General features: G+C 43.8%; 1 long non-coding RNA gene across 3 annotated transcripts in view; it reads right to left on the reverse strand.

Moving 5' to 3' along the window:
- LOC135116117 (uncharacterized) overlaps positions 1–13,877 on the reverse strand; it is a 259,797-nt gene that overhangs the window by 35,966 nt on the left and 209,954 nt on the right. Inside the window, exon 5 of one of the 3 annotated variants that reach the window (XR_010261071.1) lies at positions 5,983–6,044. The exons of the other annotated variants lie outside the window; for them this stretch is intronic. This is a non-coding gene — a long non-coding RNA (uncharacterized LOC135116117). The remainder of the gene's footprint in view (positions 1–5,982; positions 6,045–13,877) is intronic. 3 annotated transcript variants of the gene reach the window in all.

Genomic DNA, 13,877 nt, shown 5'->3' on the forward strand with positions numbered 1-13,877 from the left:
CAATATCATTAAAATTCTACAGGTAGAAAAAAGTTTACATTTTTATCAAAGACGACTATCTTAGAAGCGCAAGACATGTTCTTTAGAGACAAGTAAAAAAAGAAGAGTGGGTGCATGTGGGGGGTAAGGAAGAGCAAGCGCCCTGGGGCACACTATCATGAGGAGATGAAATAGACGCGGAGGTGGACGGAGGCTGTGCTGTTCTTGCTGTTGCTTCTGCCGCCCTGTGATCTAATTACCAGCCTGCAAACTCCCCTCGTCTCAGGTTGTTTCGTCTTATCTGCTCAGCTAATGGGCGCTCTCTCCACCCTTAGACTTGCCATCTCGAGCAGCATAATTCGATTTGATTAGGGCTCGATGGATGCACTAGCTTGGTAGCGTGTGTGTGTGTGTGTGTGTGTGTGTGTGTGTGTGTGTGTGTGTGTGTGTGTGTGTGTGTGTGTGTGTGTGTGTGTGTGTGTGTGTGTGTGTGTGATAAATTAAAGATTAGTTAATGAATGATATGTATAAATGAATGGACACAGAAAGGGATAGGAAGGGATGAAGAAAGTTAGCCTTAAATACTTCTAACCCTGCCATCACCCCTAGCTTTAGTTCTCTCTCTCTCTCTCTCTCTCTCTCTCTCTCTCTCTCTCTCTCTCTCTCTCTCTCTCTCTCTCTCTCTCTCTCTCTCTCTCTCTCTCTCTCTCTCAAAAAAAAAAAGAAAAAAAAAACTTTTGCACACTTGTAAAGGACTTGTATAGCCCAGGTGAGGTGGATCCTAATTACTACTCATTACCTAAACCAACATTATGTTACATAACCAGGTAGAATTTAATTTATACATCTCATTATTTACTACCCTATATTATGAACAGAAAAAAAATACTAAATAAACATACATTTTTTTTTATCATTCTTAAGAGCAAGTCTATTCTGTTTGTCTTTTCTTTCTCTTAGTCTTTATTTCATCCAACACCAGTCTATTCTATCATCATTTCTTTCTCTTCCATCACAATATTGCTTCTCTATAGCCCTATCCCCCTAACCCACCATCGCCACCCCTTCAGGCTCCGGGTGAAGGACAGGTGAAGGTCGGTCCCATACGAGGAAGCGTGTTGGCCAGTAATGGTTTGGAGGGGTTTAAAATAGCCTTTTGTTTCTTCCTCCTTTATTCTCCTGCGCCTGTCTGTCTGTTAGTATGCATCTCTCTCTCTCTCTCTCTCTCTCTCTCTCTCTCTCTCTCTCTCTCTCTCTCTCTCTCTCTCTCTCTCTCTCTCTCTGACCACTGTAAGCATTTTTTTTTTCCAAGGCAAGTAAGAATAGGCGAATGGACAGGACACCGCCTCAAGGTGACACCTCGCTATAGGAGATGTCAGGGAATATATAATTCAACTCTCGACTTTCCGAGGAACGTGCCGGCATGCCGTGTGCTGATAATCACGCCACCATTCCGGAAAGTGGACCGGCGAATTAAATGTTGATCGATTAGCTCTATTTTATATTGACTTATCTAAAATACCGAGAGAACAGCCTAAATGTTTTTTTTTTTTTTTCCCCGTTCTTAAATTGATATAGCAAAAACCTGTCTAGAATTGATCCTGAGTATACGCGGCTTGGAATCTTTTGGGCAGTAACAAAAACAAGAAATCTCAATAAGTACAAGTAACAAGGCTGTCTAAAGACTTGGCATGCAGGTCCAAATGTCTGCGGGGGAGAGCGCCGGGATGACGGCAGGAGCGAGGCTTTAGGCAGGGCAGCAGCGTTCGTACAACATCGCTATCAATACGCACGTCATGGGTTTCAGGGTTAGCCATACTTTCATCGATTTTATCGCTGCCTTGGTCTACATATCACCTGTAATGGGGCTGATGAATAATCAACGCTGATATGATGAAACCATCAGGAGGGGCAAGGGACGAATCATGACGGCGACGTGTGAAGGAGTACCAGAACGAACAATCTGACAGCGAGAACGACGAGAATGATTAGCTAGTCCAGAATTACCACGAAGACGACGACGACGGCGACAGATTGTGACGATAATGTTGACGGAGACGGCAAAGATGATTAAGAGAAAGACGACGACGACGACGGCGACGACGACGACGACAACAGCAATGACGCCTAAAAGAAAGCCGACGGCGACGACAACGATGTCTTAGAAAAAGACGACGACGATGAATAAGATGACGGCGACTATAAAGATGAAGACGAAATTGACGACTATGGCAAAAGGAACGAAGACGGAGCAGAGGAGAGTAAAAGTAAAAGGGAAGAGGAAGAGAGGGAATACAAAGGAATACAAAACAATACAAAAGGAAACACAAACAGTAACAGACCTTTTAGTCCCTGCTATGCTGTTTGATGATGAGGAACATGAAAATCTAAACCAGGACAAGTTACTGCGACGGAAAGCTTAGGTGAGTAGGGCTCGCTTCCCGCTCATCGCCAGATACTACGGATCTCACAGGGGTACCTTGTTAATTTTCTTCCCTTCGCGTGCAAAAGGGGAGGAGGAGGAGGAGGAGGAAAATGTTTAATTGATTAAAGAAATGAGTGACTGATTGATTGCCTGATTAAGCCTTTCGCACTGCAACGACAGTTACACGATGCCGAGAGCAGCAGCAACAGCAGCAGCAGTAGCATCAGAAGAAGAAGAAAAAGGCAGAGGCGAGAATTCAAGTAAGGTCATCCCATCCAGGAAACAGAACGGCACACTCAACCCCATAACCACCACCACCACCACCACCAGTATGCACACACTGCCCTGAATCTGCCCAACGCTTACGCACCTGCACACTACACCACTATCAACTCTTCACTACCTAACTGTCCTTGACCATTCTAGTGCAACCTGAGACCATCTCCCCGATCCTGACTTCACCTGACCTTACCTATCTACAGCTACTTCACCTTCCTTTAATCTCCACCCACGCCTGGAGATAATGTGACCTAAACTTTATAATTGATCCCAGGTTGACTTGCAGCTGCATTCGGTGGGCTAGATTACAAGCATAAATCGCTGGAAAGTCACTTGGTTAATAAGGTGTAAATGACTTACGATCGAGAGGATTGGTGTGTTTAGAAGACGGAGGGATGTGGGAATGTGTTTTGCTATGTCTGAGGGATGCTGAATGATGGGAGAGAAAGTGATGATCTGTGTGCATGCAGCAGCGATTAGAGGGAATGTTTGGTTGGCAGTGATTGAGAGGATGGCCATGAGTGACTAGAGGAACAGTGGTTGGAAAGGGCGGAGTGGTCACAGTGTGGTAAGCGTGGTGGCGTGGTGGCGTGGCTGTTGGGTGTGAATGGGCCAAGGAACACCAGTCAGGACAAGGCGCCGTGAGGACCTTGGGCAGTGATCCTTTCATTCCACGGGTCTGTGTTTCCAGGCTCACCCTTTCATCTGTCCTCACTCTTTATGTCCCGCCGAGTCATCCTTCATTATTCTCTCTCTCTCTCTCTCTCTCTCTCTCTCTCTCTCTCTCTCTCTCTCTCTCTCTCTCTCTCTCTCTCTCTCTCTCTCTTCCTATTTTGCTGTTTTTTTTTTGTCTACTATTACTTTTTAGTAGCTCTAGATAAGGTCACCTCGTGAGGACTACGAGGTTTGTTGTGGCCTGTGTATCTATGTAACTCTATGTAATTTTGTGTGTGTGTGTGTGTGTGTGTGTGTGTGTGTGTGTGTGTAAAGGTGCACCGACAGTAACGAACTGACTGCCTGTTCACTCTCAACGATGGGCAGTAAGTGTCAGTATCACTCAGGTCCCACAAACAGATCGGTATGAACCTACTTGTAAGCAGAATAAATATTTTCCACTGTCCTTTTATATCAATATCCCTCCAGGACCTAAACTTATGATCGGCAAAAACAAGACATTAGGTAAGCGGGGCCTGACAAATGGACCAACCTGCGTCCAAATTTTCCTCATGAGATTTTTTTTTCTCCGAGACTCGTGGATCTTCCGTCAGCAGCTATGCTCGTATCTTTGAATGATTTATACTCGGACAATAATTACCTTCAAAAACCACAAAAAAATATCAGTCAGGATCTCATGAATATTTCTTTTTTTCCTTCATATTGCATAGTCCTTGTTGAACCATCATAGCACCCTCAGGAAAACACCCTGGAAAACCTCATTACTTGCACTAAAACCTGTTAAAAGCAACTAACATGAGAGCGTGAAACGTTTAAGAATACTAAAGCCCTTCTTATTTCTTTACACCACCGCTCCACACCTTACATCCACACGCTCCACCGCACCACAAAGCCGCATGCATTCCCACTCCTTTCCTCATGCACGCACTTCCATCGCCACCCTGCCCCACCACACCCGGCTATTGCTTACTCCCAACACGTACGCCTTGGGGGATCAGGTTCCAAGCCACCACCTGGCAATCGCAGCCAAGCCTCAGCGTCCGCCGCCTCCTATGCGGGTTGCAAGGTCGTGCTGTTAGGGGCTGCATTTGTCTCCGTGATCGCCGCCTGTCATTTTCATGTATGTTTAATTACCAAGCTTCGTTTCGCCTTCAAACCGAAGAACAAAATATGTAGGAAAAAATGGACATAATGTAGTAGTTTGCCGATATAATCTCTCTCTCTCTCTCTCTCTCTCTCTCTCTCTCTCTCTCTCTCTCTCTCTCTCTCTCTCTCTCTCTCTCTCTCTCTCTCTCTCTCTCTCTCTCTCTCTCTCTCTCACATACATAAGGCAGATCCAGAAGAAGATACGCGCTCCCTTCTGATGAGATGAGAGGGAGCGTTAGCACACCAAGCACACGGAGACAACATGCACCTCCCTGCCATCTACGTTATTTGCTATTCAATAAAACCACGATTACCCTCAATTACACCCACCCACCCACCCACACACCCACACACCCACCCACCCACACACACACACACACACACACACACACACACACACACACACACACAAACACTTCGTAATTGTGGTCTGCTTCGTGTACCAACGATGTTTCCCAGTCGTGTCTATTTCCATTAAGCTCAGCAGCGTAATGTCACATCTGTAACACACAAGGAGTCCGCCTCGAGGACATATTTAGCATCCTCGGTATCACAAGATCAAGCTGCCATTGCCTTCCGTCCTTCAAGCAGTCTTCATTTCATCTGCCCTTCGTTCTATTGTACTGTTTTATCTTCTTGACTGAGATCTTGAAAAAAATAAAATAAAAAGAACGACGACGACGCCACACGCGATATATGTAAAAAGTTGAGAAGGTAGACAGACCAGCAGGCTCGACTCTTTTTTTTTTTTTGCTGTGTTTTCATTAATATTAGATGCACGTTGAGGTGATGAGTATCTAAACTGTGCATGCGATTCATAAAAAAAAGTGTGTGTGTGTGTGTGTGTGTGTGTGTGTGTGTGTGTGTGTGTGTGTGTGTGTGTGTGTGTGTGTGTGTGTGTGTGTGTGTGTGTGTGTGTGTGTGTGTGTGTGTGTGTGTGTGTGTGTGTGTGTGTGAATATGTACTCAGGTAGATAAAGCCTTGATAAGAAGATAGTGCGATATATCTACTAAATTCTATCAGTCTCTCACTCTCCGCTTCAGTGCTGCAGCTCTCGCTATCTTCTGTCATGAGTACTGTTCTTCCTATAACCCTGCCCGCACTTTTTTTTTTTTTTTTTTTGCTTAACTGCTAATCTTGCATTCATGATGACCCAGCCGCATGACTTTAGTACAAGTTTGAAATCAGCCCCTCGACTCTTCCTTCATCATTTTCACTGGTAAATTCTGAAACGTTCTCTTCACGCTTACCCTTCCCATGACTTCATCTCCATAGGGAAGTAAGAATTCTGCTCATAAAGTAAAAATCTTATTGGAGATCTTAATGTACGGTTCAGAAGTTAGCAACGTTTGATAAGCTTTCTTTGTACACTTTGTTTTATTCCCCTTGACAGATATTTTCATTAAACACGCACTCGTACACACACACACACAAAAAAAAACAAACATAAAAGTATAACATATCATCACTCATCCTACCTCGTTGTTCGTGTCAAGAAATCCACGCACCAGCAATGAGGCTCACAAGAAGCAGCAGCACACTGAAAACCAAAAAAAAAAAAAATAAATATTGAATTAAAAACAATACATTCACCATTTTTAACATTTTCACCCGTGTTCAGCAGTCCTACATTGGTCTCATCGTTCCCTCACTTCATCACCAATAGAGGCGATTCCTAAGACCTAGAGAAGTAAGGGGGAGTTAAATTTGGTCCATAAGATCCCGCAATGGAGGGACTCGGGAGAGGAGTGAGGGGAAAAAAATTGAGATATGGGGGAAGAAAAAGTGGGAGGAGGAGAGAGGAACAGATACGTCAGTCGGACAAAGCACTTCCCTGTACAACCTCCGAAACTAACGCAGGCAGGAAGTCACTGAGCGAGAAGAATAGCGGGAACACACCTGGATCTTTTGCACAGGGACACCGGGCACCTGCACAGCTACTTGCACCCGTGTCTGCACCCTGAGCACGTGCTTGAGTGGCCGCACCAACTCGTTCAGCCACCTCTGTTCGTATTTTGTATCCAGAAGACAATTATCTGCGTCTCTTTCCATTGATCAGTAACCTGCCCCCACTAACCTTTGATGAAGAAATAACTTGGTTTCAGTAATATTTTTTTTTTCATAATTAGATTAGCATGTTGTGAAGAGAGAGAGAGAGAGAGAGAGAGAGAGAGAGAGAGAGAGAGAGAGAGAGAGAGAGAGAGAGAGAGAGAGAGAGAGAGAGAGAAACTGGGGATGCGTTTTCACAATGGGGATTTATGAACTGCACCATTAATCAAGCAAGGTTAATAAAGTTTACGTCGCCAACCATGACCAAGCGCGACAAATAACACATAGAGTTGCAGGGCCGCGGCGTGTGCTCAAAGGGATCACCTGGCTCGGTGGCACGCAGTCAGGTCCGATGTGCCACGCTGCTCCCTCCTGTGACTAGTAGATGCGCTATGGAGTACGACAAGAATAAATGCTAAGCCTCACTCGATGAATGTGGAAAGCATCTTAACCCCTTGACTGCTATGGCTGCTATTTTTTAACCTTCATGGCACGGTGAAAATAAATTGTTTACATGGATACACACACACACACACACACACACACAAAGATAAAAGAGAAGGAGAGAGAATAGGAGGTTCATTTTGTCTCCTCCAGGCCACAGAACAATATAGAGGCCAGTTATACAATACTGTCTTGCAAGTCGTAGGTGATTACAGGAAAAAATTGTCTAGTACTTGTTTAAAAGATATAAAGTTCAATGCGAAGTCTCCAACACAGCTCGCACTTTCTCGCCTCTTTCACTGGTAGATTCCAAAACTCTCCGCCTTTTTTTTTTTTTTGCCTTTTCCTTTCCTAGGATTTGAACAGTGGCGAGGAATATCTAAACTTCTCGAAAACTAGACTGTTCTTCGTTTTGGAAATAACTCTCTCTCTCTCTCTCTCTCTCTCTCTCTCTCTCTCTCTCTCTCTCTCTCTCTCTCTCTCTCTCTCTCTCTCTCTCTCTCTCTCTCTCTCTCTCTCTCTTTATTCCTTGGTTTAATTGGTGGATAGGGAAGAGCGTTCTTGGATCAGCTAACGAGAATGTGGAATAGGAAAAATCTGTCCTGTGTTGAGAGAGAGAGAGAGAGAGAGAGAGAGAGAGAGAGAGAGAGAGAGAGAGAGAGAGAGAGAGAGAGAGAGAGAGAGAGAGAGAGAGAGCACAAACCCATGGCCACACAATAAGATTGGCAGGTCGCCCACTTCCAAACCTACCGCGACACTCCCTTATATGTAGGGCCGCCGGTGTATCATGTCCGTAGGTAATAGATAAAAATGATACTGAAGATCTCAACCGCTACCTTTATAAAGCAAGTAATTTCGGGGAAGCTGGCGGCGGGACAGGAAGGAACCAGCAGCCTCGTAATTTGTCTATCGGCCACGTTATCAGGGTCGGTGCCTAGATGGTGAGAACGTGTCCAAGATGTTATCAGTCACTCGCCCATCCCGACTTGTTGACTCTTGGATGACTGTAGCACTCTTGGTAGTTCGCTTTAGGCTTCTACTTCTTGTGGCTTCTTTTAGTGAAATGGTTAGTGTAAGTACGAGTATAGTGTAGAAAGACGCTTCCTTCTTCTTCTTCTTCTTCTTCTTCTTCTTCTTCTTCTTCTTCTTCTTCTTCTTCTTCTCAGCTTGTGTCCCGTTTCTGTGAGGGGTCGCTGGAAAAAGACGCAACTGCCAGCTAAAAGGGAAGAATCGCCAAGTTCATATGTTCGAATGTCTTTTGTTAAGTTAATTTAATTTTGTGCTGCGTGAAATAGTTCAAGATTGCTTATGTGAAGTTGTGAGCGTCATTTAATTATCGGCAATCAAAGAGTTTATTATTATGTCTGGATACTTTTCAAATATTTGTTTTACATCATTATTTTATTTTATTTTATTTATTTATTATTATTTTTATTTTTTTTAGAAATCATGTGGTTGCGTGTCTACGAAAATGTTCGTGTGTTTTTTTTTTGTATCTGCATGTTCGTGTGTGTATGTATGTATTTATGTATGTATGTATGTATGTATGTATGTATGCATGCATGTAAGTTTAGATTATGTGTTCAAGTGTAACTGTTTAATAAATGTATTTTGATTATATTCCATTGTTTAAATAACGCATTTTACTCGGTTTTAATTTGCTGCAGTTAATAAATCTGGCACCTGAATGATTGCCTGTATCTGTTCATTATGTTGTCCATGTGCGTGTATGCGTCTTGTTCTTCACTTGTGTTTTCCCAATTAATTGCTTCACCTTTCCATCTGAGTGCTCGGCGTGTTTGATCTTCTGTACAGGAAAAAAAAAATCACAGAAGCGTGGATGTAGCAGCTTTTAATTAAACATTCTATTTTCTACTACTACATATTAACTATTCAATCTTCTACTTGCTTCATATTACATGCTACGTACATACAAACTGATAGACAGACAAGCCGGCATCTCCTTGACGAAATGCAGCACTTCATTATTTCTTTTATTTATTTGTTTTATTTATCTATTTTTTTTATCTAAGCCTTCATTAGCTTGCTTGGCACACGTTCAACAACCCCATATACCATTTTACACTGCGCACACCAAACACTCATATTTGCATGCTTCCCTACTGGCCTTGGTCCCCAGCTGGCCCAGTCCCCATCCTTTGCATGCAGCACGGTGCCTCCCTCAGTATGGACCCGCCAGTCGCCATGCGTGCCATCACTCGCCTCTCTTTGTGTGCAGCAAGCAAACTTAGTCGTGTGGTAACCTGAGCTGACCACAAGAGATTTATAGGCTATTACGATTACATTAATATCCTTTAGATCGTATAGTTGATTTTCTTTCCCCACCCCACCCTCTCTCTCTCTCTCTCTCTCTCTCTCTCTCTCTCTCTCTCTCTCTCTCTCTCTCTCTCTCTGAGGGGAAAAAAAGGCCAGTCAATCAGGTTCGCCACACAAGCTTTGTATCAATCTTTCTTCATCGGTAAATACTACCTCTATGCCTTTCTCATTGTGTTGTTTCTTCCTTGTATTCCTTCCTGTGTGTATGTTCTTGTCTCTTTGTCTGTACGAGTATATCTATCTGTCTATCTATCTGTCTATCTATCTATCAGTCTGTCTACCTACCTATCCGTCTGCCTACCTGTCTGTTTGCCTGTCTGTCTGTCTTTCAGTCTATCTATCTGTCTATCCGTCTGTCTATCTATCTATCTATCTATCTATCTATCTATCTATCTACCTATCTACCTACCTATCTATCTGTCTACTTAACTAACAAAATAACTAACTACCTAGCCAGCTTTTTCCATGTTTGCCTCGTTTCCTGTTTGTCTTCCTTCCTTCCTTCCTTCCTTCCTTCCTTCCTTTGCTCCTCGCGGTACTCATCTTCCACGTCCGCCACAGTACCGCCTAGCTAATGCAAGAGGCGGCTCTTCATTAGTCTCCGCCACCAGCCAACCATCAGCCAGCCAGCCAACCAGCCAGCTACCAACCAGCCACCAGCAGCCCAGGACTCCCTCACCGCCTTTCGAAGCTTTATATGTATGTTGGCAAGGGATTCTCTAAGCGCTTATTTGTACAGGTGTGGCTGTATGCTCAAATTACACGTATTTACCCAAACGTTTAACACGGCTGTAGTTTTGTATGTATATGAGCGTTTAAAAGTGTGGTTTTGCGTTGGAAGCTTTTCTCCTTGTCAGGCTCAGAATGCTAGTGTTTAGTGAATTCTTAAAGTGATTTCCTCCAGCCACGTACTTAAACAACATACTGACAATTAATTATAAAGCTTTCAGGCTGAAGAAGTAGTCTTATTACCATTAGGTTTTGGTGAGTGTTTTCTACACACACACACACACACACACACACACACACACACACACACACACACACACACACACACACACACACCTTGACGCTCCAGACCACAGTCCTGTGAGCCCCGCACGCAAGATTAATAAACATAACTTATAACAAGGAAAAAATAAACAATCTCTTCATCCTTTGTATGATAAGCACGTCATTCAGATCGTGTATCAGCCCGGATCACCTACGCTCCCACCTCGCCGAGTGTCATGCGGATCAAAGTAAATCTCTGTAAGTACTCGGGTTTCTCTTATGATGGAGCGCGGCATCCCTTGCTCCTGGCCTCTTTTTGCAATAGTTTCCTTGACTGTCTCGTGTATTATGCTGCAATGAAAGATAACAAGACCTCTCGGACAGAATAGACCTAATCATTTTTGGCACAGACGTTCTTATTTTCCTTATATTTCCTACATCTCCTCCTCCTCCTCCTCCTCCTCCTCCTCCTCCTCCTCTTCTTTTCTTCCCCGCCTCATCTTCTACCTCCTCCCTCATGTTAATATACTATGTTCCTTGTCTTCTCCTAAACCATTTTTATCTTCGGCCGCCGATCTACTCGTGCATACCGAGGCCTGATTTTATCCGGACACTCAAGACTCCTCCCACTTGAAAACACAACTGCTACCTCCACCAAAACCACCGCTATCACCATGCCCTTCTTTCCCCACGCCCTTATCCTCTTCTCCCCCCACCTCCTCCTCTTCCTTCTCTCTCCTCCTCCTTATCCTCATATACTTCTCTTCCTCCTAAATCATTTTGCTTTATCACCTCATGCTAATCTTAACAACAGCTTTATCAGGCGTCGTTTATGTCGTTTGCCGCCTTTCCCTTCCTCACTGCTTCATCATGTGGGAGGGAGATAGGACAGCACATTATCATTATTAGTAGCACCAGCATCTTCATATCTCGGTGCCTAGACTTGGTAATGTGGGAAGACAGACTGTGCAACCTACATCCTGGTATGCGACGATCTTAAATTCTCCTTATTTTCCTGCTTTTCTGTAGTCTTTTTTTTAAGGATACATCTTCCTCTGCTTCTCTTTGCTTCTCTCGCTCCTTTTGGCACCGAGGCAGAGCTACTGGTCGCTCACACTAATTGCCCATGAGCTTCACCTTCACCCAGAGCTGGCAGGGACGCGACGAGGGTGGGAATGGCCCTGGTGTGCCCCAGGGACTGACAGGAGAAAGGCTCGGGTAATATGATATGCGCACGTGCTTATACTGTGTGTATGTTTTGTCTCTCTCTCTCTCTCTCTCTCTCTCTCTCTCTCTCTCTCTCTCTCTCTCTCCTCTCTCTCTCTCTCTCTCTCTCTCTCTCTCTCTCCTCTCTCTCTCTCTCATATCCTTCACTACGGAAGAAAGATGAACCAATCCTTAATTAATAAATTGCAACATAAACTTCAGGTGGAGGACCTAACGAAGAATATACACAATTTTTTGCAATATTTTCCTGTTCTCCAATGTTTACTGTTAGCGAGTGTGTGTGAGGGAGAGAGGGAAGTGAGGCAACCCAATATGGTCACCAGGAAATCCAGACTTTATTTCTAGATCGGTTCTCCAGCAGCGACTGACCATTGTGTGTGTGTGTGTGTGTGTGTGTGTGTGTGTGTGTGTGTGTGTGTGTGTGTCTCCGTCCAGCTGGAATACCCAGACAGCCAGAACAGGCCTATCCCAAGACCGGACCTGGAGTGCTTCGTTTGTATTATGTCTCTTCTCTTTCCCCCCTCCCCACCTCTACCTCTCTCTCTCTCTCTCTCTCTCTCTCTCTCTCTCTCTCTCTCTCTCCTCTCTCTCTCCTCTCTCTCTCTCTCTCTCTCTCTCTCTCTCTCTCTAAAGAAGAAGAAGAAGAAGAAGAAGAAGAAAAAAAGAAGACGATGACGACGACGACAGCAACGACGGCGAAGAAGAAGAACAACAACAACAAGAATAAGAAGAACAAGAAGAACAAGAAAAACAAGAAGAAGTATTAGCGGTATTAATTAATAATAAGAAATCCACGTTCTAAGCCATATAGAAAGGAGAATTTAAAATGAAAAAGGATACTCTTTCTTTCTTTACGCAACCAGTATTCTTTGCAGGCGTGTGTGTGTGTGTGTGTGTGTGTGTGTGTGTGTGTGTGTGTGTGTGTGTGTGTGTGTGTGTGTGTGTGTGTGTGTGTGTGTGTGGTGTGTGTGTGTGTGTGTGTGTGGTGTTTGTGTGTGTGTGTGTGTGTGTGTGTGTGTGTGTGTGTTGTGTGTATGTAACCATTTCTTTTTATGGTCGTACCTCGTATTTCATCCCATTAACATGAAATAAGGTTGCAAGTGCAGTGCAAAACCTGGGAAGTAAACATCTACGTGAGAAACCGCACACACACACACACACACACACACACACACACACACACACACACACACACACACAGAGATGTAACGGCACACTCTGGCTTGCACTTAAATCCTACTCACGGCGGGCAGTGGACGGCGAGTAGCTCATATTCATAGACTGGCTTGGCACAGCTGGTCGGCCCACCCTGCTGCGTCCCCGGATACATTACGATCTTCACAGCCTAGGCTCACAAGTCAAGGGACACGGAGGAGAGCGCCGTAGTAAAGCTCTGGTGCAGGGAATCCTTCACCTTTGGAGCATACCTGGCCAGCATTCTACAATAGACTTATGAATGGGGATGATAGGTGGATATAGGTTGCTATGTTTATATACAGGGACTGTCACGTGATGGCCTACTGGGTTCTTGCAGCTTCCCTTATTTTCTTACATTCTTATGCAGCAGTTTAAATCACCTTTCACCACTTGCCATCACGTATGCCTACCACCTATCAGATCTTTACTGACGCCCTCCTCGTCATCTCGTACAGAATTGCTTTGTGTAGATTAAGAATAAATTTCATTAATTATTGTGCTCTCATATTGGATCTAGTGAATTATACAACCATAATTGTTAAGTTAGCTTTACGTTGGCTTGAAAAGGTTATTCTATTGATTAGTCATAATAGCACAAAGACATCTGACACTAAGAAAAATATATAGCAGTATCAACTGTCTGATAATATTACTGTTTCAGCAACGCATTTACTAATCCAAGGAAAAGATGCATCAATAAGTTTGAATTGTGGTTTTTCTCTACAGGAATCATTATCGTCTTATGCTCAAGATGAGGAACCCATAATACTTGAAATTGCATACAACTCAGTCATGAGGGTCACAAGGCATTCACAACTCATACTGCGTATTTCGTGCCAGGAAAAACACCGATGTCATGTCATACAACGCCTTTGTCAGGCAGCGCTTGCTTGTATATTAGAGGCGCGTCGAAAATGAAATATTTCCTTTACTTAAGTATCGCACAAAGTAAACGCAACGCACAGTGCTTTAAGAAAGATGAGTTCTCAGTGTAACCGCTCATCACCGGATGCAAATGTTTATTCATGAAGAAAAAATAAAAATAAAAAAGGAAAACACCACTAGTGTGAAAAAATGACCTTTTATACATGTTTTCATTTTTTTCTGTTGCAATTTCGCTGTTTTT

The sequence above is a fragment of the Scylla paramamosain genome, chromosome 1, assembly GCF_035594125.1.
Source record: "Scylla paramamosain isolate STU-SP2022 chromosome 1, ASM3559412v1, whole genome shotgun sequence".
NCBI classification, from domain to species: domain Eukaryota; kingdom Metazoa; phylum Arthropoda; class Malacostraca; order Decapoda; family Portunidae; genus Scylla; species Scylla paramamosain.